At 36.4% G+C, this 20,173-nt stretch overlaps 1 long non-coding RNA gene across 9 annotated transcripts in view; it reads right to left on the bottom strand.

Annotated features, from left to right (window-relative positions):
• LOC140608957 (uncharacterized) overlaps positions 1 to 20,173 on the bottom strand; it is a 562,604-nt gene that overhangs the window by 196,166 nt on the left and 346,265 nt on the right. For 7 of the 9 annotated variants that reach the window (XR_012010953.1, XR_012010950.1, XR_012010949.1 and 4 more), the window contains 2 exons: positions 19,382 to 19,464; positions 18,193 to 18,343 (listed from right to left, as the gene is read on the bottom strand). The exons of the other annotated variants lie outside the window; for them this stretch is intronic. This is a non-coding gene — a long non-coding RNA (uncharacterized lncRNA). Of the gene's footprint in view, positions 1 to 18,192; positions 18,344 to 19,381; positions 19,465 to 20,173 lie in introns of those variants that run through there. 9 annotated transcript variants of the gene reach the window in all.

Genomic DNA, 20,173 nt, shown 5'->3' on the forward strand with positions numbered 1-20,173 from the left:
AAAGGAAGTGGTAAACACAGAAAAAAAATGTGAGAGATATAATAAAGACAAAGCTAATGAAGTGTAATTGGAGTTCATAGATCTGAATGTGGTAAAGTAGTACACATGACAGAAAGTTCAAGAGGTCAAGGATTTCCATAGCCATGGAAGAGCTAAGCCATGAAATCAAGTGGTGCTGGGAAGTCAAAACTAATAGACACAAAAAGCTACATCAAAGCACATCATATTACAATTTCTGAAAATCAAAACTAGGAGAATCTGAAAAAAAAAACAGCAAGGAAAAAGAATGACACGTTAACTGCCTTGAAACAAAGGTAACAGTGACAATTGACTTCTCATCAAGTATATGGAAATCTGAAGACAATAATGATTTCTTTAAAATGTTCAATGGAAATACCTGTTAACCTGAATTTCTCTATCAGTAAAAATATTCTTCAAAATGAAGGCAGAGCATTTTCCTTTTTAGTTGAAATGTAGAACAATATGAAAGAACTTTTTGCTTCCTTATGAATTACAAAGAAAAATGGATAAAATACAAACCTCACTTTTCTTGGGGGCTATTAACAAGCAGTGAGTACAAAAAAGGCTTCATAAGATGAGCTTCAAACTAAAATAAATCTTTTATAGGCAAGCAGACAATGTGCAGCTTCCATACCTGAAGTCAGATACCTGATTCAGGTGTAGGGAGAACAAGGGACAAGCCTTCCTTGGATTGAAAGGATGTAAACAAATGGAGATCAACAGTGAAGCCTTTGATCAAAGTGTGGACTTCTGGGATATAATGGCATCTTGAAGAACTTTATATACAAAAATATATCACTGAAAGTTCTTCTGGCTCTGATACTTGTAAAGTAGCTTCTAGCAAACTTAGACTTCCACATATACATATTTGGGGGGCGTAGTTTGGCAGGGTAGGGAGTTAAGGCTTAAGAGCATTAAAAAACAAAAATAGGTGGAAATTAGAGTAAATTCAACACTCAATTCTTTAAAAATGGGACTCCCAGGTAATACTCTATCTGTGCGCCTTTTTCCCTGAGAGTATTCTCCAAGACTATTCAACATGGAATGCAAAGGATTAAAGCAAAAGTTGCAATTTTACTAGCTTAAGGTGTCATAATGAAATTTGGGGCACCAAAGCAATTGGCAACTGAAAATGAAAATACAATAAATGAGGGGGATCCAAAGGATGGAACTCCCTTACATGTATTTACATACCCCTTTTATCACTGGTTGACTTTGAAACCCACTTGTTTGGGGGGACTTCAGGGAATCTAGTAGAAGGCAATCAATCAGAAGCCTGAAAGAGTAAGCAGTTATCTCAGATATCAATCTCTAACAAGGGAAAAAGCTTAGATTGGGGGTCATATTCATTCAGAGGAGCTTAATAAATATCTCATTCTCTCCACTAAAATTACAAAAGAACTACATCTTTCAAGTAAAGGCTGTGTACCAGGGCTTAGTGTTTTTGCTTACACTAATGGCAATACTGAAACACACCTGTATTAAATAAGTAAAACTCCACAGATTAACAATGATCAGCTAGTAGCGTAAATGCTAGTAAATAATAAAATGCTCTACAGAAGACTGAATCCAGAAGGCCTACAACATTCCGGCCACAATGTAGATAATTCAATCAGAATCCCATGATATATGAAGAAACCAGAGAATGTAAAACATGCTTAGAGTTAAAAATAGTCAATAGAAACATATCTGATGACAATGATAACAAGGACTTTAGAGCAGCTTTTTAAAAAATGGCCATGAAGAATATACAGATGGGGAATATTAGCATAGAAATGGACACTATAAAAATAGATGCCTATCAAAATTGTAGAATTAAAATACTGTGCTCTAAAATGTAAATTTCACTAGAGCAGAGATGAGATGACAAAAGCGTCAGTGAACCTGCTGAGAGACCAAAAGAAATAATTTAAACTGAAATAAAGATAAAGAATGTAGGAAAAAAATTACTTTTGGACAGTATCATACAGCCTAGCATAACTGGTGTCTGTAAAAAAGAAAATAGAAAGATGGGAGCAACAAAAAGATTCAAAGAAATACTGTACAAAATTTTCTCAAATTTATTTAAAAGCAACACAAAACTGTAGAAAAATCAGTAAAATATAAGCAGAATAAAATACTGACACATCAGGGGGCACCTGGGTGGCTCGGTTAAAAGTCTGCCTTGGGCTCAGGTCATGATCTCCAGGTCCTGGGATCAATCCCCAAGTCGGGTGTCAGGCCGCTGCTCAGTAGGGAGTCTGATTCTCTCTCCCTTTTCCTCTTTCACTGCTCATGCTCTCTCTCTAGCTCTCTCTCTCTCTCTAATAAAAATAAATAAAAATCTTTTTTTAAAATTGACACAAAGGAATTAATCTACTTGAAATCAAAAATAAAGAAAAAAGTCTTGAAGTCAACCAGAACCAAAAGAGATATTGTACATAGAAGAACAGCAAAAACAATGACTTGATTTCTCAACTGAAAGAATGAAGACCAAAAGAAAATAAAATATCTTTAGAGGGCTTGAAGGGAGGGGGAAAAATAAATACCCCAAACTGCCAACTTTGAATTCTATATGAAGTGAATATATCTCTCAAATATGAAGGCAAAAATAAATGAAAAATCAGTAACAATGACAAATATACAAGTAGAAAATTCATAACTAATTATTTGGGAATGAAGTAACACCACCTTTATAAATAACCAATGAGTTAAAGAAACCAGTGAGTTAACAATGGAAATTAGAAAATATTTTAAATAATAATGATATCCTAATCTGTCATAATCTGTGGAAAGCAACCAAAGCAGGGTTTAAAGGGAAATTTATACTCCCAAATGATCATATTATATAAGAAAAAATGCTTTCTCATAAGTGTTAGCTAACTGGAATTTAAATTAAAACTTTGAAAAATTAATATTACAAAAAATAAAATAAATGAGCAAAGCAAAAGTCTTAAAAATTAAATGAAGAACAAATTAAATTCAAAGTAAGTAGAAGGAAAAAAAAGAAAACAAAGATAAATACAATGAAGAAAAGCAATAGAGAAAATTAATGAAGCCAAAGAATTTGAGTCTTTGTAAAGATCAATAAAATTGGTAAATCCCTAGCATGACTGGTCAAAAAAAAAGTAAAATCACAATTCATCAGTATTAGAAAGAGGACCTATATTTAGTAATTCCCCAGCTGTCTTCCACTCTATTATACGTTTCCTTTTATAACATATATTTAAGAAAGCACAATTATTTTTTAAGGCCCCTCAATAGACTAAGTATTAAATTAGTAAACTCTGTGTGTGCGTGCGTGTGCGCGTGCACAGGCACTCAAATACACATTTTTTTTATTTTTGGCCTTAACCAATATGTTTCCAGTGCCTACAACAAAATTATATCTCAATGAGATGTGTCTGAGAGAAGTCTGAATAAAAACTGAGAAACATCTTAGGTAGCTGACAGAGTAGGCAACTCTCTGCTTTGAGTAAAAGTGTTAAGATGTCTGAGGGACACCTCCCATAGTCTAGGTCAAAATATGCTTACTGTCTAGGAGAAAACAGTCAATAGCAAGAGTATCCCATGGGCTTATTTCTTACCACATTCAAGGTTTTAAGACTACAGGTATTGTTCTATAAGGCAGAGTTATTCTTTCTTCCTACAGAAGATCGAGTGTACCTAAAGTTTTAGCACACAACGATATAAACAAAATGAGATATACCCGGCAGCTACAAAGAAGGATAAAGCAAGCAAAAGCATATAGATTTGTCCTAAGTGTTTGATGTTATTACTGTCTGAATGTTTGTGTCCCTTCGAAATTTGTATGTTGAAATCACAGTGCCCAATGTGATGGTATTAGGATGTGGTGCCTTTGGGAGGTGATTAGGTTATGAGGGCAGAGCTCTCATGAATGAGACTGATGCCCTTATAAAAAGAAAACCCAGAGAGCACCCTCGCTCCTTTCATCCTTGCTCCTTTCACCAGGATACAACACAGAAAAGTCTACAGTTGGGAAGAAAGCCTTCATCAGACCATACTGGCACTCTGATCTGGGACTTCTAGCCCCCAGAACATTGAAAAATAAATTACTACTGTTTATAAGTCCCCCAGTCTGTAGTACTTTGGTATAGCACCCTGAACAAACTCAAATAAATGCAAATACCTAAAAGGCCCAGAAATAAAATTTATTTTTAATAATGTAATATTGATAGCAAAATGTGTCATCAGTCATGCAACATTTATGTATAGTTAACCCTTGAACAAAATGGGTTTAAAAGGTACAGGTCCACTGATATGTGGATTATTTTCAATTAATACAGCATAGTACTATAATAATTTTTCTTTCTCATGATTTTTAGAGATTTTCTTTTAACTTCCTCTTTTTAAGACTACAACATACAATACATAAACATACAAAATAAGTGCTAATCAACTGTTTATGATATCAAAAGGCCCCCTGGTCAACAGTAGCCTATCAGTAATTACATTTTGGGGGGATCAAAAGCTATAGGTGGATTTTTTATTTGGGGGAATTGGTGTCCCTACCCCTCCCATGTCCTTCAAGGGTCAACCATACTCACGGAAATATACCTAAACTCATATGGTAAAGCTAACTTAATAAAGTCCTATGTTGGTTTGCTTCTTTTCCAAAAATTCTTTACTTGTTCATTTAGGTGTGCAAGAATTTCCTAAAATGTTTTTAAACCAAAAATATATGGGATGCTTGAGTGGCTCAGTGGTTGAGCGTTTGCCTTCGACTCAGGGTGTGATCCTGGAGTCCTGAGATCAAGTCCCACATTGGGCTCCCTGCATGGAGCCTGCTTCTCCCTCTACCTATGTCTCTGCCTCTCTCTCTCATGAACAAATAAATAAAATATTTTTAAAAACCCAGAAATATATAGATCCAAATAATGAGATTCAAGTGTTAATCTCATGGATCCCAGTAACTTTTTAAAGTTTTACTGCTTTGGTGCCCAGGGAGGAGTTAGCACTTACTGGATATTCAAGATGTCAGAGATTTCCTCCAATACAATATCTATGGGAAATTATTTTGCCTCATTAATTTTCTTTCAAAGACTCCTGCTTTCTTAAAATGTCATATAGTGACAGGAAAATTACTTATGATATCAGCTTCAGTTTCTCCATGTTATGAACAGCCAGTGTTGTGGGACATTCATAGATTTAATCTCCTAACTGGCTGCTTTTCCTCTTGTTTCTCTGCTGCCCTGGACGGATCCATTCAGATGCTGGAAAGCATCAGGCTTCGCCTATTGCTTGTGCTCTCCTGTTGCCACAATCTACAAAGCTTCATCTCCACTAAATCCTACAGAAGGCTTCTTTCTTGCTGGGCTTTGTTTTCTTAGCTCATTTAGCCAGGTTAAAAGCTTGAGGAAAATAAACTGTGTCTTCTGAACCATCTGGTTTTGCTTGGATTTTGTCCCAATTCCCACTCTATGTTCTACATCTCCAAAATAAAGAGAGTCACAAATTGCTAAACACATTTAAGGAAATATCTTTGCTACCAAGAGGAGAGTGGTACAGCTGTGTAACTGTACGGGTCAGGCATCAAAAGAACTAAAAGAGGAAGATTTTGAGAGCCCTGAATTTGATTTAGGACTAAGGTTATGATATGGCCAAAGTTAGGATTTAATGCAGATATGTAAATCCTTACCTATAGCTTTCATGATTTCCCTTTCCCAAGGCTATCATTTCATGCCAACAGAATGATTATTGTAAAGAATAACGTTACTATTGTGATACAATGAATTATTATGAAAATAAACTATCAATCCCAGGATAGAAAAGGCTATTCATTGAGAGAGACTGTGTGGAAAAAATAGTCCCAGCTGGACCATTGTGTTGATCTGCAGGAATTCAATAGTCTCTAACCCCAAAATGACCGATGTCCCTGTCTCTGTCTATCTCTCTCTCTCTCTTTTTTTTTTTTTGTCATGAAGTGGTCTTCCTTGATTTTCATGTCTAAAATATTAGAAAGAATCCCAGAGGCACTAGCACCACCAATATTCAAAATTGTGATTATCAAATATATTTTAAGAACTCTTAGTAATATTTCAATTTCCCTCTGAAGTCACATCCAAATGTCTACAGAACCTATGAAGTGTCAAATCCAGTATACTGATTTAATGGGAAAAAAAACAATGTGTAGAATTAAGGGTCAAATTCCATTCTGACTTTTGGAGGAACACAATGGGCATCTGGAGAGGGATTTTTTTTAAATTATATAGTGACTCAACTTTACCTACCTTTCCAGTAAGGAAGCAGAGAATTATATTGACATGACTACACATGTACACTATGCTAAGTCCTACTGTCAGCGGGATATAAGTCAAAATATTTAGAACACATTAATCCAAAACTATAAAAATAAAGTATTACTCCTCATCATGCCAATGAGAAGAATGACCTATTTTAATACAATGTCTTTCTCATTGTCTAAAACTAAGTTTCAATCATCTTTTGCTCACCCTCACCCCTTACTCCTTTATAATTATCAGTGACATTGCTACCTAGGGGGCAATTCGATGAAATCTAATCACATCAGAACTCTGCAAAACTGGATAAACATTTTTTTTATTCTGCCTTAGTAGTAGCATACAGAATTTCCATATTCCTTTACAAGTAATGTTTAAATGAATATCAGAATCTCTGCATTAAAGTTTCATTGCTACAGGGCTCTACTTAATGGATCAGAGTGTGTTTAGCAGGAGAAATATATGACTGAGAAGTGGAAAGAATTATGTTTCTTAATTTGCTTTCATAATAATTATAAACACATTTTATTTTCAAGTCTTAACCTGGAAAGTAGTCATGAAAAGCCTCACCAAAAAAAAAAAAAAAAAATGCTTTATATCCTACTCACCTTCTACCAGGATCTTCAGAAATCATAGTGACATGCAGACATTTGTCAAGTGTCCTAAATTCTGTGTTTCCTGGCTAAAATAACCACAGAATGTATTTTGAGGAACAGCTATTAACAGCCCTCATAACAATTCCATGGAACCCATTATGAGACCAGCTGATGTGACTTTCTGACATTTATAAAACAGATTCACGTTCAACCTCATAGTTGAGCCTTGAAAAGTCACTAGAGAGTGATACAGCAGCTTTCCAAGGCAGGGAGGGTTTCGGGCTTTTAATAATAAGGTTGGAGCAACTTGAGCTGCAAACTGAGATGTTAAGCTTGTAGACTCTTTGTTTCCTTAAGACAGGTATCACTTACTGAGAACTTTTATGTACTAAGTAATCTATTAGTTAACTTCAGAATTTCAAAATCCAAAAGTATACTTCCAGATATGGTTATTTTCACATGAAGAAACTAAACAGCTGAAACCATAAGTAACCAGTATACGCTGAATACATACAGAGGTAGTATGGAAATTTAAATCTGTCTGCCTCCAAAATCCAGACTTTCTTCCATCTCCATTACTACCCAGTATCTCTGCATCTGGTGTGATAGAGTGAAAATCCAGCTGTAGATAAGTCAGGGAATATGAAGATGTGGAGTGTTTTTGAATGAGGTTTAGATAGCCCTGGGAAAGGGCTCCATAGCTCCTGGGTTTATGTCCAGGAAGACAGCCTTTTTACTTAAATACAGTAATTTCCCCCTTTTCTCCCCAAGTAAAGACAAAAGAAGCATCAACCCTTCCCCCTCTTCTTTCTGCAGCTGTGTGGCCTGCCCCCAGCATCTTGGGCATCTGTTGCTTCCTGGGATGCCCAGCCCTTCGTGGCCACACCCTCCAAAGTTCTACCTGCAACCCAGGGCCACCTCCCCTGCAAAGCAGCCTTAATCATTTTCCCTATTAAATAACTATTCCTTTGGTGGAGATTAGTGCAGGCTAACACATTAAATAGTTTGTCTTTTTTTTTTTTTAAGCATAGCTAATATTTACTTTTGTGGCCTGTGGGAACTGATAAGAATAGAACACTCTCGAAATAAAGGATTAACAAGTATTTCTCATAAAAATTTTAAAGCTTATCTTTGATCTTCTGTTCTACTTTTTTTCTTTTCCTTCACAATTTGCTTTTCAAAATCTTTTTCTCAATGGGAAATTGCTACCATGATTTGAACACTTGAAATGTTGAGAACAATTAATAATCATGACAATGGAGATATTCTTAATATTGAATTCTACTTTTAATATTTATTACATATTTATTTATAAAAATACATTTATTGCAACATTTTTGACACTTTACTATGGTATGGAAATTTTTTTTTACTTTTTTTTTAATTTACTTTTATCTCAATTCTCCAGAAAGAGATGTTCCCTTAAGGAAAGAGAGCTTATCTACATTGCTCTGATAAATCTTATATTACAATTTCTCTTCACATTTCTATAGTTTTCTAATTTTAATAAAGCTTTTGGTATGATGTTATTAAGATATCTTCCAAAGTACCTCATTTATTTTTAAGAGATATGTTATTTACTGAAATATCCTAATGAACAAACTAATGATACTTACTATACAAAGATATTTAGGTTGCCCCCCCCCAACTTAGGTACTAATCATACTCTCTCATGTCTGATTAAACAAGCTCCAGCCCTGAGTCACAGATAATACCAAATATTACAGAAATGAGATGCTAACACATGTTGAAAACTGTATGCATTAAAAAATAAGAACCACATAGAAATTTTGGTGCAAAGCTATCTTTACAAATACTGTATTACATTCTTTGCAATTACTAAGAGCCTAGATCCTAAATGTTCTCACCCCGCACCAAAAAAAGAAATAATGATGTGATGTGATAGAGGCATTAAAGCTATGGTGGTAATTATACTGCAATATCTAATCAGTCAATACATTGTATACCTTAAACTTACACAAGGTTAAATGTTAACTAATCTCAAACTATAAAGAAAAGCTAATTTAAGAAAAAGTAGCATCAAAATTTCAAAAATTGGCAGAGAATTCTTCAAAATAAACTAATAGTTGCTTATTCTCTTGGAAAAAAAAAAAAAAAAAAAACAGTATCAAGGTAATTTTCCAAACTCGAGAAAACAATGTTAGAATTGTCCTTTTTTTAAGCTTGGGAAATAATGTGCTGAAGAGATATTTATTTACTATCCAACAAAAAGAAAAACACTGTGAATGAACTTGTCCTTAAGCTTCAGTGTCTATCGTAAATTTCTACATTTGGGGCTATTACTTACTCCATTTACAATTACCCAACTAAACTTCAAAGGCGCTGAATGGAATATTTTTTAAAAAATAAAATATGACTTGGTTATTATTCTTTCCACTAAGTACTCCTATTATTCAGGATTCATGAAGCCAAGGAGGCCATGGGCCACTAGGTTATTGCATAAAGCAACCCTAACATGGAAAGTTAGGTTAAAGTTTCTTGAAGACCTAACCAAGACAAAACAGAATAAAACAAACCCTCTGGATAATGAGATAGCCCAGAGAGCAGGAAGTGCAGAAAGAAGCCCATATTCTTAGGGACATAGGCAGGCATCAGCATTACCGGAACCCAGGAGGTAGAGCCATTCTGCAAGATGGGTCTAGATTAAGTAATTTGGGTAAACAGAAAAAGGCTGACCCACTGAAGTTGATCCTGTGGAAGAGATGCTCCCTTAAGAAGGGAAAGGATAGAGTAGCCTGGCCTTTGCCTTCCTCTTTTCCTGCTATTTCTCACTCAACCCAGCCAGAAACCAGAGAACAAAGAAGCCTGGAAACTATAATGATCAAGGCTCAGCTCCTGAGACAGAGGCAGAAATAAACCTGGGAACAGCAGAATAAAGAACAGTGTTAATCATATAAACGGGGCCTCTCTTTTTTATCCTAATCACATAAGCACATGGAGGATATTAGAAGACACATGGGCATAAAGGCTATTACCTGGATCCACTTTAATATTCTCCAATGATAAAGTGCCAATTATCTAATGTTTTGAACTTTTTCTTCATTCAGAATGGCTCTTTGGTTTTCCAGTCATGGTCATATCCATGTAAAAATGAAATTAAACAAACATCACATTTCATAACCAGCTCCAGTATGAAGTAAAAAATATTTGGATGACTCAGTCAGTTAGACATCCATCCAATTCTTGATTTTAGCTCAGGTCATAATCTCAGGGTCATAGGATCAAATTCAATGTGGGGGCTCCATGCCCAATGGGGAGTCTGCTTGGGATTCTCTTTCTCCCTTTGACCCTCTCCCTGCTCTCTCTCTAAAATAAATAAATCTTTAAAAAAATTAATTTCTTTTAAACCAAAAGAACTAAGTCAAATAAAACCTGAGAATTAAATTAAATTATAAAGTATTATCCATTTCTTATAAAGGACACAATACTAAAATGTGCTTAGTGATTCAAGTGTCTGTCTTGTTTATTTTATTTATTTTTAAAGATTTTATTTATTTATTCATGAAAGACACAGAGAGAGAAAGGCAGAGACGTAGGCAGAGGGAGAAGCAGGCTCCAGGCAGGGAACCTGATGTGGGACTTGATTCTGAGACCACAGATCACGCCTTGAGCCAGGGGCAGGTGCTCAACCACTGAGTCACCCAGGCATCCCTGTCTTGTTTACTTTAAACAATGTATTTGTAGATTCTCTTAAATAACATCCACTAAGAGAAAATTAGCGAGATGTTTCTGCAAAAAATAAATATAAGACCAGAATTTGGAAACATATTTAGTAAGTAAAACATCCAGAAAATAAAATTATTTCATAAGCAAGGAAAAGAAAAAAGAGAAGGGGGGATAAGGAAGATGAAGGAGGGGTAAGACGAAGAGCAGCTGCCCACAAAAAAAGCATGAAAATTGTTTTCCTTCTACTTCAAACTTCAATCTCAGAGGCAACACTAATTAATCTTCACTATTAGTAGTATGGTAGTAGTATGGGGCACCTGGGTGGCTCAGCGGTTGAGTGTCTGAGGCTCAGGTCATGATCTCAGGGTCCCAGGATCAAGTCCCACATTAGGCTCCCCACAGGGAGCCTGCTTCTCCCTCTGCCTTTGTCTCTGCCTCTCTCTCTCTCTCTCTTTCTCTGTGTGTGTGTTTCTCACGAATAAACAAATAAAATCTTAAAAAAAAAAAAAAAGAAAGTGAACTCCTCTGATGGCTAAACTTGGTGAATATCAAAATGTAAAATTTGAAGGAGTTCCAAGAATATAAAGCAAACTGAAGCATGTTTTGAAACACTGTTATATTACTATTTAAATTAAATTGTTTAGATAAAAAGTACATTACATACAAACTCAAAGTGTAATTAAATTTTCTCCAGATTTCACCATCCTATGACTCCAAAATAAAGTCATATTTGTCATGTTTTTCTTGATATCTAAAATACAATGGCCCTCAAGGTCCATCACCTAAAGTGCAGAAAACAAGTTCTTCTACAAAGTTAAAGGTGTGGCTAATTTATCTGGATGTTCTGTGAAGTTTTCTCCAGAGGTGACCCTTGAGCTGGACCTGATTGGAAAAAGCAGCCAACTATTTGAAGACATTACAGAAGATCTAACGGTTCAGAAAGTGGAAAGGCTTTTGGCTCAGGAATAAACTTGCTCCAACTGAAAAACAGAAAAGGGAAGTGAAGGAAGGAAGGAAAAATGTGGTTGAATAGATATGAGGTAAGAAATGTAGTCAGAAGACAAATAATACAGGGCCTTGTAGAGCATGCTAAGGAGTTTGGATTTTTTTTTTCTAAGTGTAGGTAAAAGCCAGTGGAGGATTTTGTGCAGGACAGTGATATGGTTTGATTGTCATTTTTAAATTATTACTGGGACTACAGAACATGTGTTGTAAGGGGAAAGAGTGATTAGTTAAAACTCTACAACACTAAGTAAGGTTAATAATAATGGTTTCTCAGGCTAATGGGCAGTGGTGGAAATGGAGAGAAGCCCAAGAATTTTGGAGGCACAGCTGATAGCACCTGTTGATTGATTGCATATTGAATAAGAAAAGAATCAAGACTGTTTTCTGTGTGTGTGTGTGTGTGTGTGTGTGTGTGTGTGTGTGTCATTTCTTTGTTTTGGGCTCAGGCATCTGGGTAGAACAGGTTTTGGGGTAGCATCAAGAGCACAGTTTTGATCTATGTAGCTTGAAATGCCCTACTGGAATTCAAGTGACTATATCCAATTGGACTTTGATACTGAGGGCAGTAGCTAGAGGTATACAGCTAGAAGCATACAATTATTTGTCAGTATAAATGTTGCTTAAAGCCAGAGAATTTTCAAAAAAGAGAGTAGAGTTAGAGAAGAATATAGAGTTTAAGACTAAGCCTGAGGTCTGAGTATTAGAGGTTAAGCCAAGGAGGAGTACCTAGTAAAGGAGACCAAGCTAAAGTAGATGTAGGAGGAAAAACAGCAGAGTGTGGAGTCTTGAAAAACAGGAGAAAAAAATCAGCAAAAATGTAAGGGTCAACTAATTTTCTGTTGGTGAAAGAGCCAAAATTATGAGGAATGATGAAAAGTGGTCATTTTCTTTGGCAAATGGAGGTGGTTCATAACCTCAGAAAGAGTAGTTTAAACTAAGTGTATGGGAAGAATGCCCAACTGAACTAGTTGAAGAAAGGCTGGAATCATCCCTGAGATCATCCATATCTGGAGCTCTTATCTTCCGTGACCACAGATGATCGGGAAGAGAGCCTTAGAGGTGGCCCAGTCTGCTTTCTGTAAAGCCAGTGTTAAGAGGCCAGGTCCATCAAATTCTTTCCCCAGTCCAACTTTGAAGCAGAAAATTTAAACAATTAGTGGGAACTGAAGATGTAAAGATAAGCAGATCAAGCCCTCAGAGACAGAAGCTTTGTTGGGTCCTGAAACAACTGATGTCATGAATAGGTATGAGCTATGAGTTGCAAAAAAGCTATGAGAACAGAGAACAAGATATCCCCTTCTTAGCTACAAACCCCACTGTGCCTGGGAGAATGGAGACCAGGAGATTAGCTACAGCTATATGTCCCCAGTCTCTTGGTTCCTAACTCCACTTCTAGTTTTGGGACTTTGGTGCCTGTTGCCCCTTGAGGTCTTATTCCTTGGATCCCACAAAACCTGGTTTATCTTTGTTTACCACCACAGCATTGGCATCCTTATATAAACTGTTTGTCCTGGACCTTCTATTGTATTCAATACTGCAACAAATTGTCACTAATACAAAAATATTATGCACAAAGGATAGTTCATCAGATGCTTAGAATAAACAAGTAAAATGATGATCACTGATTGGGAATTCATGAAATTAGTAGATTCAGGGATTAATTTAAGAAAGTAAAAAGGGAAACTATTAATATGCTTCTTGAAGCTATTGAACATCTGTTTATTGAGTTACCTTGATTGTACTCATTCACTTTACACTAAAAATAATTAAGTGTTGAAAACTAGAAAGCAGGGCAGTTAACTATTTACAGCACAAAGGGACAGGGATATGTTTAATTTTGGCCACTGATGTTTTGCTGTGATCACTGAAAGAAGCTCACAAGTATCATCCAATTTTATGTTTGGAATCCGGGGGAAAGAGATTTTTGCCAGGGAGATTCCATAACTGAAAACTTCAGCAAAATGATCTGCAGTTGGCCACCCCATCTTTCCTTGTTTCTTTTTTCCAGAAAAATAGTGATATTTTTGCTAACACAATTTTTTAAAGTATATCTGATACAGAAAGATAGAAAAAGTGCTGTTTCTTCTTCCTAATTAAAAAAAAAAGAAAGAAACTCAATATGCTATGGTTGAGGAGGAGAAAAGCTCTTAATTAAAATTCTCTTTTCCCTTGGCAAAAGTAATGAAGATTTAGAAAGTTAGACTCTAAACCCTGGTAACATGGGAGGCCAAAAAATTTAAGAAGATAAAGCAGAAAATATAACAAGGATATTTTGTAAGGCAATTTTATTAAATGCTGAAAGATTGTCAAAATAAATCTTCCTACGTTGGATTATGATAAGCTGTTGAATAGGGTTACAAAACAAAGTTTTCCAACCTTAAATCCATCACCAATCTTCTCTTAAGGATGCTAACTGTACTCTGGCAGCATAAAAATGGGCTTTTCCACTGCCCAGAGGATGCAACTGCCAGACCCTTCTGCTGAACTCACCATTAAGTGGCCTGAACAGCTGCAATGCAAAATCAGAGATGCCTCTGTGCTCGCGTTTGTCACAATCCATTCACCAAAGAAGCAACAGATTCCACAAAAAGTGTAAATTTACTAAGGGAAGATGGGAAATACCATGATCATGTACTTAAAAAGAAAAAAAAAATGTCTCCATCAAGCAGTAATCTCAACTCAGTTAGAAAATGACCTTCCATTTATTGAAAAGATCAAGGTTACAAATCATAAATCATTTCTAGTGTACGTGTACTCCTTGCACTTCTACTTGATTCTCTTTCATCCTGTTCTTCTTTCCTCCCATTTTGGAGAAAGTTTTCTTCCCTCCTTATTTATAAGATTAGTCTTGACATATTCTTACACTCTTTTCATCCATTGCTTTCTTTTCATTCATTTCCTCATTTATAATCCTCAAAAGTCTCCCCGGTAGAGGCTTCCTCCCTCAGTTTTGAAAAGCACCAGCCCTAATAAAAGATGCTCACTGACATAAGTGAGCAATGTTCTGTGAAGCTATAGACTGGGTTCACTAGAAATGCATCTCTGGATGATCAGTTTCATGAAATCATCAGACTGAGCACTTACAGTGTCTGTACTGGTATTTCTGGTTTTTCTTATTCACCAGTCAAGGAAATACAGGATCTGTTTTACAAAGGTGAATTAACATGACAGTAAACAAGATGGACAACTCATGTTTGCATTTTCTTTTAAGTAAGCACCACCTTGGAGACTAGGACTAGTAAAAGTGTGGCTTTAGAGTTTAGAGCACAGTGAGCAAGAAGGAAAAGAAGAAAGAGGGCTGAAAGCACAAGGAGAGAAAGACAGAGAAAGAGGCATTGGGAGAAGAAGGTAAATAAAAGAATGGGCACTACTGACTAAATTTAAAGTAAATACAATTGACCAGACCTACATGAGGAACAGCAGAAAGGAGAAGGAGCAACAAACAAAGAAATGGAAGAAAACTTAAAATCAATGCAGGAAATCAGAAGCATAAATTAATAGTGAAATACATAATAAATACATAGTAATAAAGTACTCTTGAAACAGAGGAACTTAACTTTCTGAGTTTATACATCCTTATATATAGAATATTCAAATTCTGGCAATCAGATTTCTGTGTTATTAACCAACAACCTCATACCACAAAAAGCAAGGGGATTAAGAAAATAGAAAAGATTAAGTTTCCAGATACAAGAGTCAATTTGCCTCTATTCAAACTCCTGGTCTTAGGCACTTGATAAAACTGTCCACAATTCTAAGTGCTTCAGTTTCCCCTTTTTAGTGACTGACAAGCCTCCATCTGTAGACACAAGACTAAATCCTGTTAGAAAACCAAACCAGACAATTCCCTGGAAATAAAGATGGAAATCAAGTTAGTATCTAGGAAGCTAATGATAAAAGTTTTTCTTCATTTTTAAGGAGCCGCACTTGAGTTTTATTAAACTCTGGACAGGTGTAAGAGAGAGATGTTATGATGGTTGAGGCCACTGCAAACTTGGTGAATAATTTCCATGATATGCTCGTATATACTCACTAAGTGACAGAAGAATCCAACAGGTGCGATGTCTTTATGAATATTAAGGGATGCATTAGAATCTTGGATATCATTTCAGAGGTAATTGATGTGATAATTGAAGTAACATCTATATTTATGCAAGCACGATTGTAAAGAAATTAAGAAACACATAAACTATCCTTTCTTTCTTCAAAGAATTAAATTATTATTATTATTATTATTATTATTATTATTATTATTATTTGGAAAAGACTGAGAATTGCCTACAAGCCAATTATCTGAACCAATCCTAGGGAGGCCCAGACTTGGACACAGAAACAGTATGACTACCCACCACATCCTCTGCTACTGTTGCACTAGATTACTTAATTGTTAGGCAAGGTTTTATTAGTGTTACCCAATGACAGTCTCACTAGAATTCATATGAGAAACAATAACCTGAAATTGTAGCAAAATTGCGTCTTAGCTGTGAGGTAACTTCTTTTATCTATTATCTTGAGTAGAGAATGAATATCATCATTAAAAATTCTTTGCTTTTGTTTTAGCTTTTTTCTCATTATTGTATTCTCTCTTTCACATTTTTTTCTTCACAAATTAGATTACACATCACCAAACTTGATGAGAGCTTTCAATTTTTCTTCAGATATTACTCCAGATGACTTCTGATATATAAAATACAATGGAGCTGACTATATGGACTAGCTGAGAGTCCCCTGCAAGACCACATTACTATATACAAATATTAATGTAAACCCCTTCCAGTGTTCACACTCAAGGTCAGGCTTCAGAGATTATTTATTTCCTCTAGCATCAGACAACTCTACTGATTAAATCTACTAAGTACATATGGTATTTTGAATGCTCAGCAGCACCTCTATAAAATAATCCATCTTCCAATCAACATCTCGGATCCATGTTCCATCTTGGAAAAGTTAGAATAAAAAACTTCCTAACAAAATTAGATATAGGAAACCGTCCAATGAACACAGTTGCAAGACTGTACACATTAGGTGTCCCTTGCTTCTCATCTAGATATCTGTTCTTCAGTGTCCCCCTCCTTATCTTTCCCAGATGTTTGCTAGCTAACTCTCAGTTAGGTTTCACAATGAGGGACCCTGGAGGTAAGAATGGAGGAGCTATTCTTTGCTCTGCTTTCCCCAGCTCTCGCAGCAGGAGCAACAGCAATGGAGAAGTACAGTGTATACTGGGCAATTGTGGGTCTAGCAACAACTAGGTGAAGGGTGGCTTTAGAAGTAGAATTCTTGGTTCAGCAACATCAGGAGGCTGTTTGCATTTAGTAACAACAATAAAACTCCAAGAGCAACAATAAAAGCAACAACAGCACTTCTACAGGATTAGTAGTAAGTGTGAGTTTATGAGTTTAATCCCAGAAGTAGTCTTGGCTTCCTTCTCTTTGGCTAACACCCTCTTCTATATGCTTCTCAGTGGCCCCTTTTTGGCTGTTCAAGTCCCCCAACCACACCTCCCATTTACTTCTCCAGAGCTTTTGTCATGTTTGGAACCAATTTCTAGTCTTAAATCTCTGGTTTCTTATTTTCTAACAAGACATTGCCTGTACATCAATTACAAAAGAGACCACATTTGAAGGATTGGCATTCATATGTCTAAAAATCACTACGGATATTACCATAAAAATAACATTATGCACAAGTTTTAGTTCCCAGATTATCCTGCCAAAATCAATTTATTCCATGTTTGAAAGCATTACATAAGCATATGTAAGATCCCGTCATTGTTCCCATACACATCCCAAGTAAAAACAACTCTGCTAGAGGAAACTAGTCAGAGCTTTTGCTTCTCTAATCTTTATAGTGGGATAAAAAATATATCTGTTAGCTAATTCTCTTTTCTTCACTTGTTTCCGTCTTTCTGTGCATATTTACTATTGAAGATACAGTGGGAAATGAAACCATGTCTCACCTACCTGCTTCTTGCATCTCTGTCAAGGAGGCAAAAAATTAAACAATTATTTAGTTACAGAACATTGCAATTGCAATGTCAAAGCATGAATTTCATTTTAATATAAATGTGAAGCTTTCAAATTGTTCTAAACCAGAGAGTATTTTTATCTTGAGTCTTAGAAAGAAGCGAACTAAGATGAGATACTGTATTTTTTAGTTTGAAGAGTCAGATCTTGATGAGGATCACTGTAATTAGGGATGCCTCCAACCCCAGTCCTTGCTGAATCTCTATTACCTCCAGGACAAGGAGCTCTTCAGTGAGGAGGCAGCTAGGAGATAATACTTGGCAGGAGTTGGGGATCATGGGACTAAAATCTCCATGGAGCCAGATGAATGAACTTGGAAGGTGGAGTTGTGAAGCAGTGTAGATTTCCACCATTTTTAGTTCTAGTTGGCTTCCTTGGTTGTCCAACTTTCTTTCTTTCTTCTTTCTTTCTTTCTTTCTTTCTTTCTTTCTTTCTTTCTTTCTTTCTTTCTTTCTTTCTTTCTTTCTTTCTTTCTTTCTTTCTTTCTTTCTTTCTCTTTTTTCTTTCTTTCTTTCTTTTTCTTTCTTTCTTTCTTTCTTTCTTTCTTTCTTTCTTTCTTTCTTCTTTCTTTCTTTCTTTCTTTTTTCTTTCTTTCTTTCTCTTTCTTTTTCTTTTCTCATGTTCCCAAGATTTGCGAAGTTCCTCTTCCTTACCACCATATGTTACTCCTAACTGGAGGGGTTCATTTCACCCCAGCCTGCCTCCACAACAAAAGAGAATGATCATGCATTTCCATTTCACATTGTTCTGTGAACTTTTTATAGCTAATGAGCTACAAGGAAAATGACATGGAGCAAGAGTAAGTATTTCTGTGCTTCCTCTTTTTTCATCATTAAGAAAAATCAACTTAGGGGATAAAAGTTAAAAAAATAAATTTAATTTATATCTTAGAAAAAATTTGTGCTGAGATGATAACAAATCTGAGAAAGCTACTGAAACAATAGTTGGCAGAAACCTTGGGGAAGCAGAACAGCTTGTGGGCTGCTACCAGCGCCTTTCCTGCACAATGGGAAACATTAGGAAATCATACCTCATCTGAATGAACACAGAAAAAAAAAGATATTTCTTCTGCCTGGACAGAACTGAAAACATGCACAGCCCTTTCCAGTCAACACCCAACCCCCTCCTGACTCCATTGCATGAGGAACCTACAGGCAGCCATGATTAGGGAAGATGAAGTGAACTTAGCCAGGCCCTGGAAGCTAGCCACCCATGGTACACTTCACTTTAGCAGACATTCTGGAAAGGCCAAGAAAAAAGACATATGACTGTGACCTACAATGAGACTTACCAACCCCTGACAAGTAGCAAATGGAATTTCATGCAAGCACTTGGTGGGTGGATCATGACAGTAGGAAATTCAGCAAGAAATAGGCTCCAGATACCAGGGTGCTCTGGAGAGGGACTAAGACCCCCAAATACCAGCTAGCACTCTGCTTTACCACCAAGAATAGAAGCCTGCCTCAGAGGTGCCATGTGGTACTTGGTAGGTCATTAAGACAACATTCAGCCAGAGAGGAACTAGCCAGAGCACTTTGATCAGACAAATGAGCAAATTCACAACTATCCCAGATGTAGGTTACTGAGCCCCACTGGGTGGAATTTAAGTTTTTTAGCTGTTTCTGGCTTACAAGTAGGTTTGGTTCTAGGGATCAGAAAAAGCTTAAGTGATGATTTAGTTGTTCCTGGCAGAGGTAAAGAAAACCAGGTAAGAGTTAACATTCACAAAGTGTTAATATTTTCCACCACACTCTGGCAATTCAATCCTTCAACAGCTGACTTGGGAGAGAGGTATACCCAAGAGTGGTACCTGAGATCATGAATGTGGACCATGAAGTGGAGAGGACAGCCCCGGGAAGCAGCAGGCATAAATAAGGAAGAACAGGCGGTAACCTGAAGCAACAGCACAGAGGTGAAAGAATAGTCAACAAGAGGTGAACATATCAAGTCGGAGTACCTACAGTATTTTTTTTTTAATTTTTTTTTTTTATTATTTATTTATGATAGGCACACAGTGAGAGAGAGAGGCAGAGACACAGGCAGAGGGAGAAGCAGGCTCCATGCACCGGGAGCCCGACGTGGGATTTGATCCTGGGTCTCCAGGATCGCGCCCTGGGCCAAAGGCAGGCGCCAAACCGCTGCGCCACCCAGGGATCCCGAGTACCTACAGTATTATTTCTGCAGACAAACCCAGCATCTGTTCACAACACAAGAGACACCAGGTCTGGTGCACTTCTTATAACGATATGTACTTTTATTTATAGTCTGAGGGTTTTTGCTTGTTTTTTTTTTCAAAGTAACTGGAGGTAATAGGCATTTTGCTGGCAGTCCCAATTTCCAAATTATTACTATCAAAAAAAGGAAAAGTTAAGCACATACACAGGGTCCTATATCTTGATTAATGAACTCAACATACAGTAACGGTGTCGGTATTGCCACACACCAGAACAAAACACCACTATTTTCTAATATTGGCTTTTTGTCCTGAAACTACGAGACATATAAAAGAACTACTGAGGGCACCTGTGTGGCTTAGTGGTCGAGCAACTTCCTTTAGCTCAGGTCATGATTCTGGGGTCCTGGGACTGAGTCCCGTATCAGG

Source organism: Canis lupus, chromosome 18, assembly GCF_048164855.1.
Source record: "Canis lupus baileyi chromosome 18, mCanLup2.hap1, whole genome shotgun sequence".
In the NCBI taxonomy this organism is placed as follows: domain Eukaryota; kingdom Metazoa; phylum Chordata; class Mammalia; order Carnivora; family Canidae; genus Canis; species Canis lupus.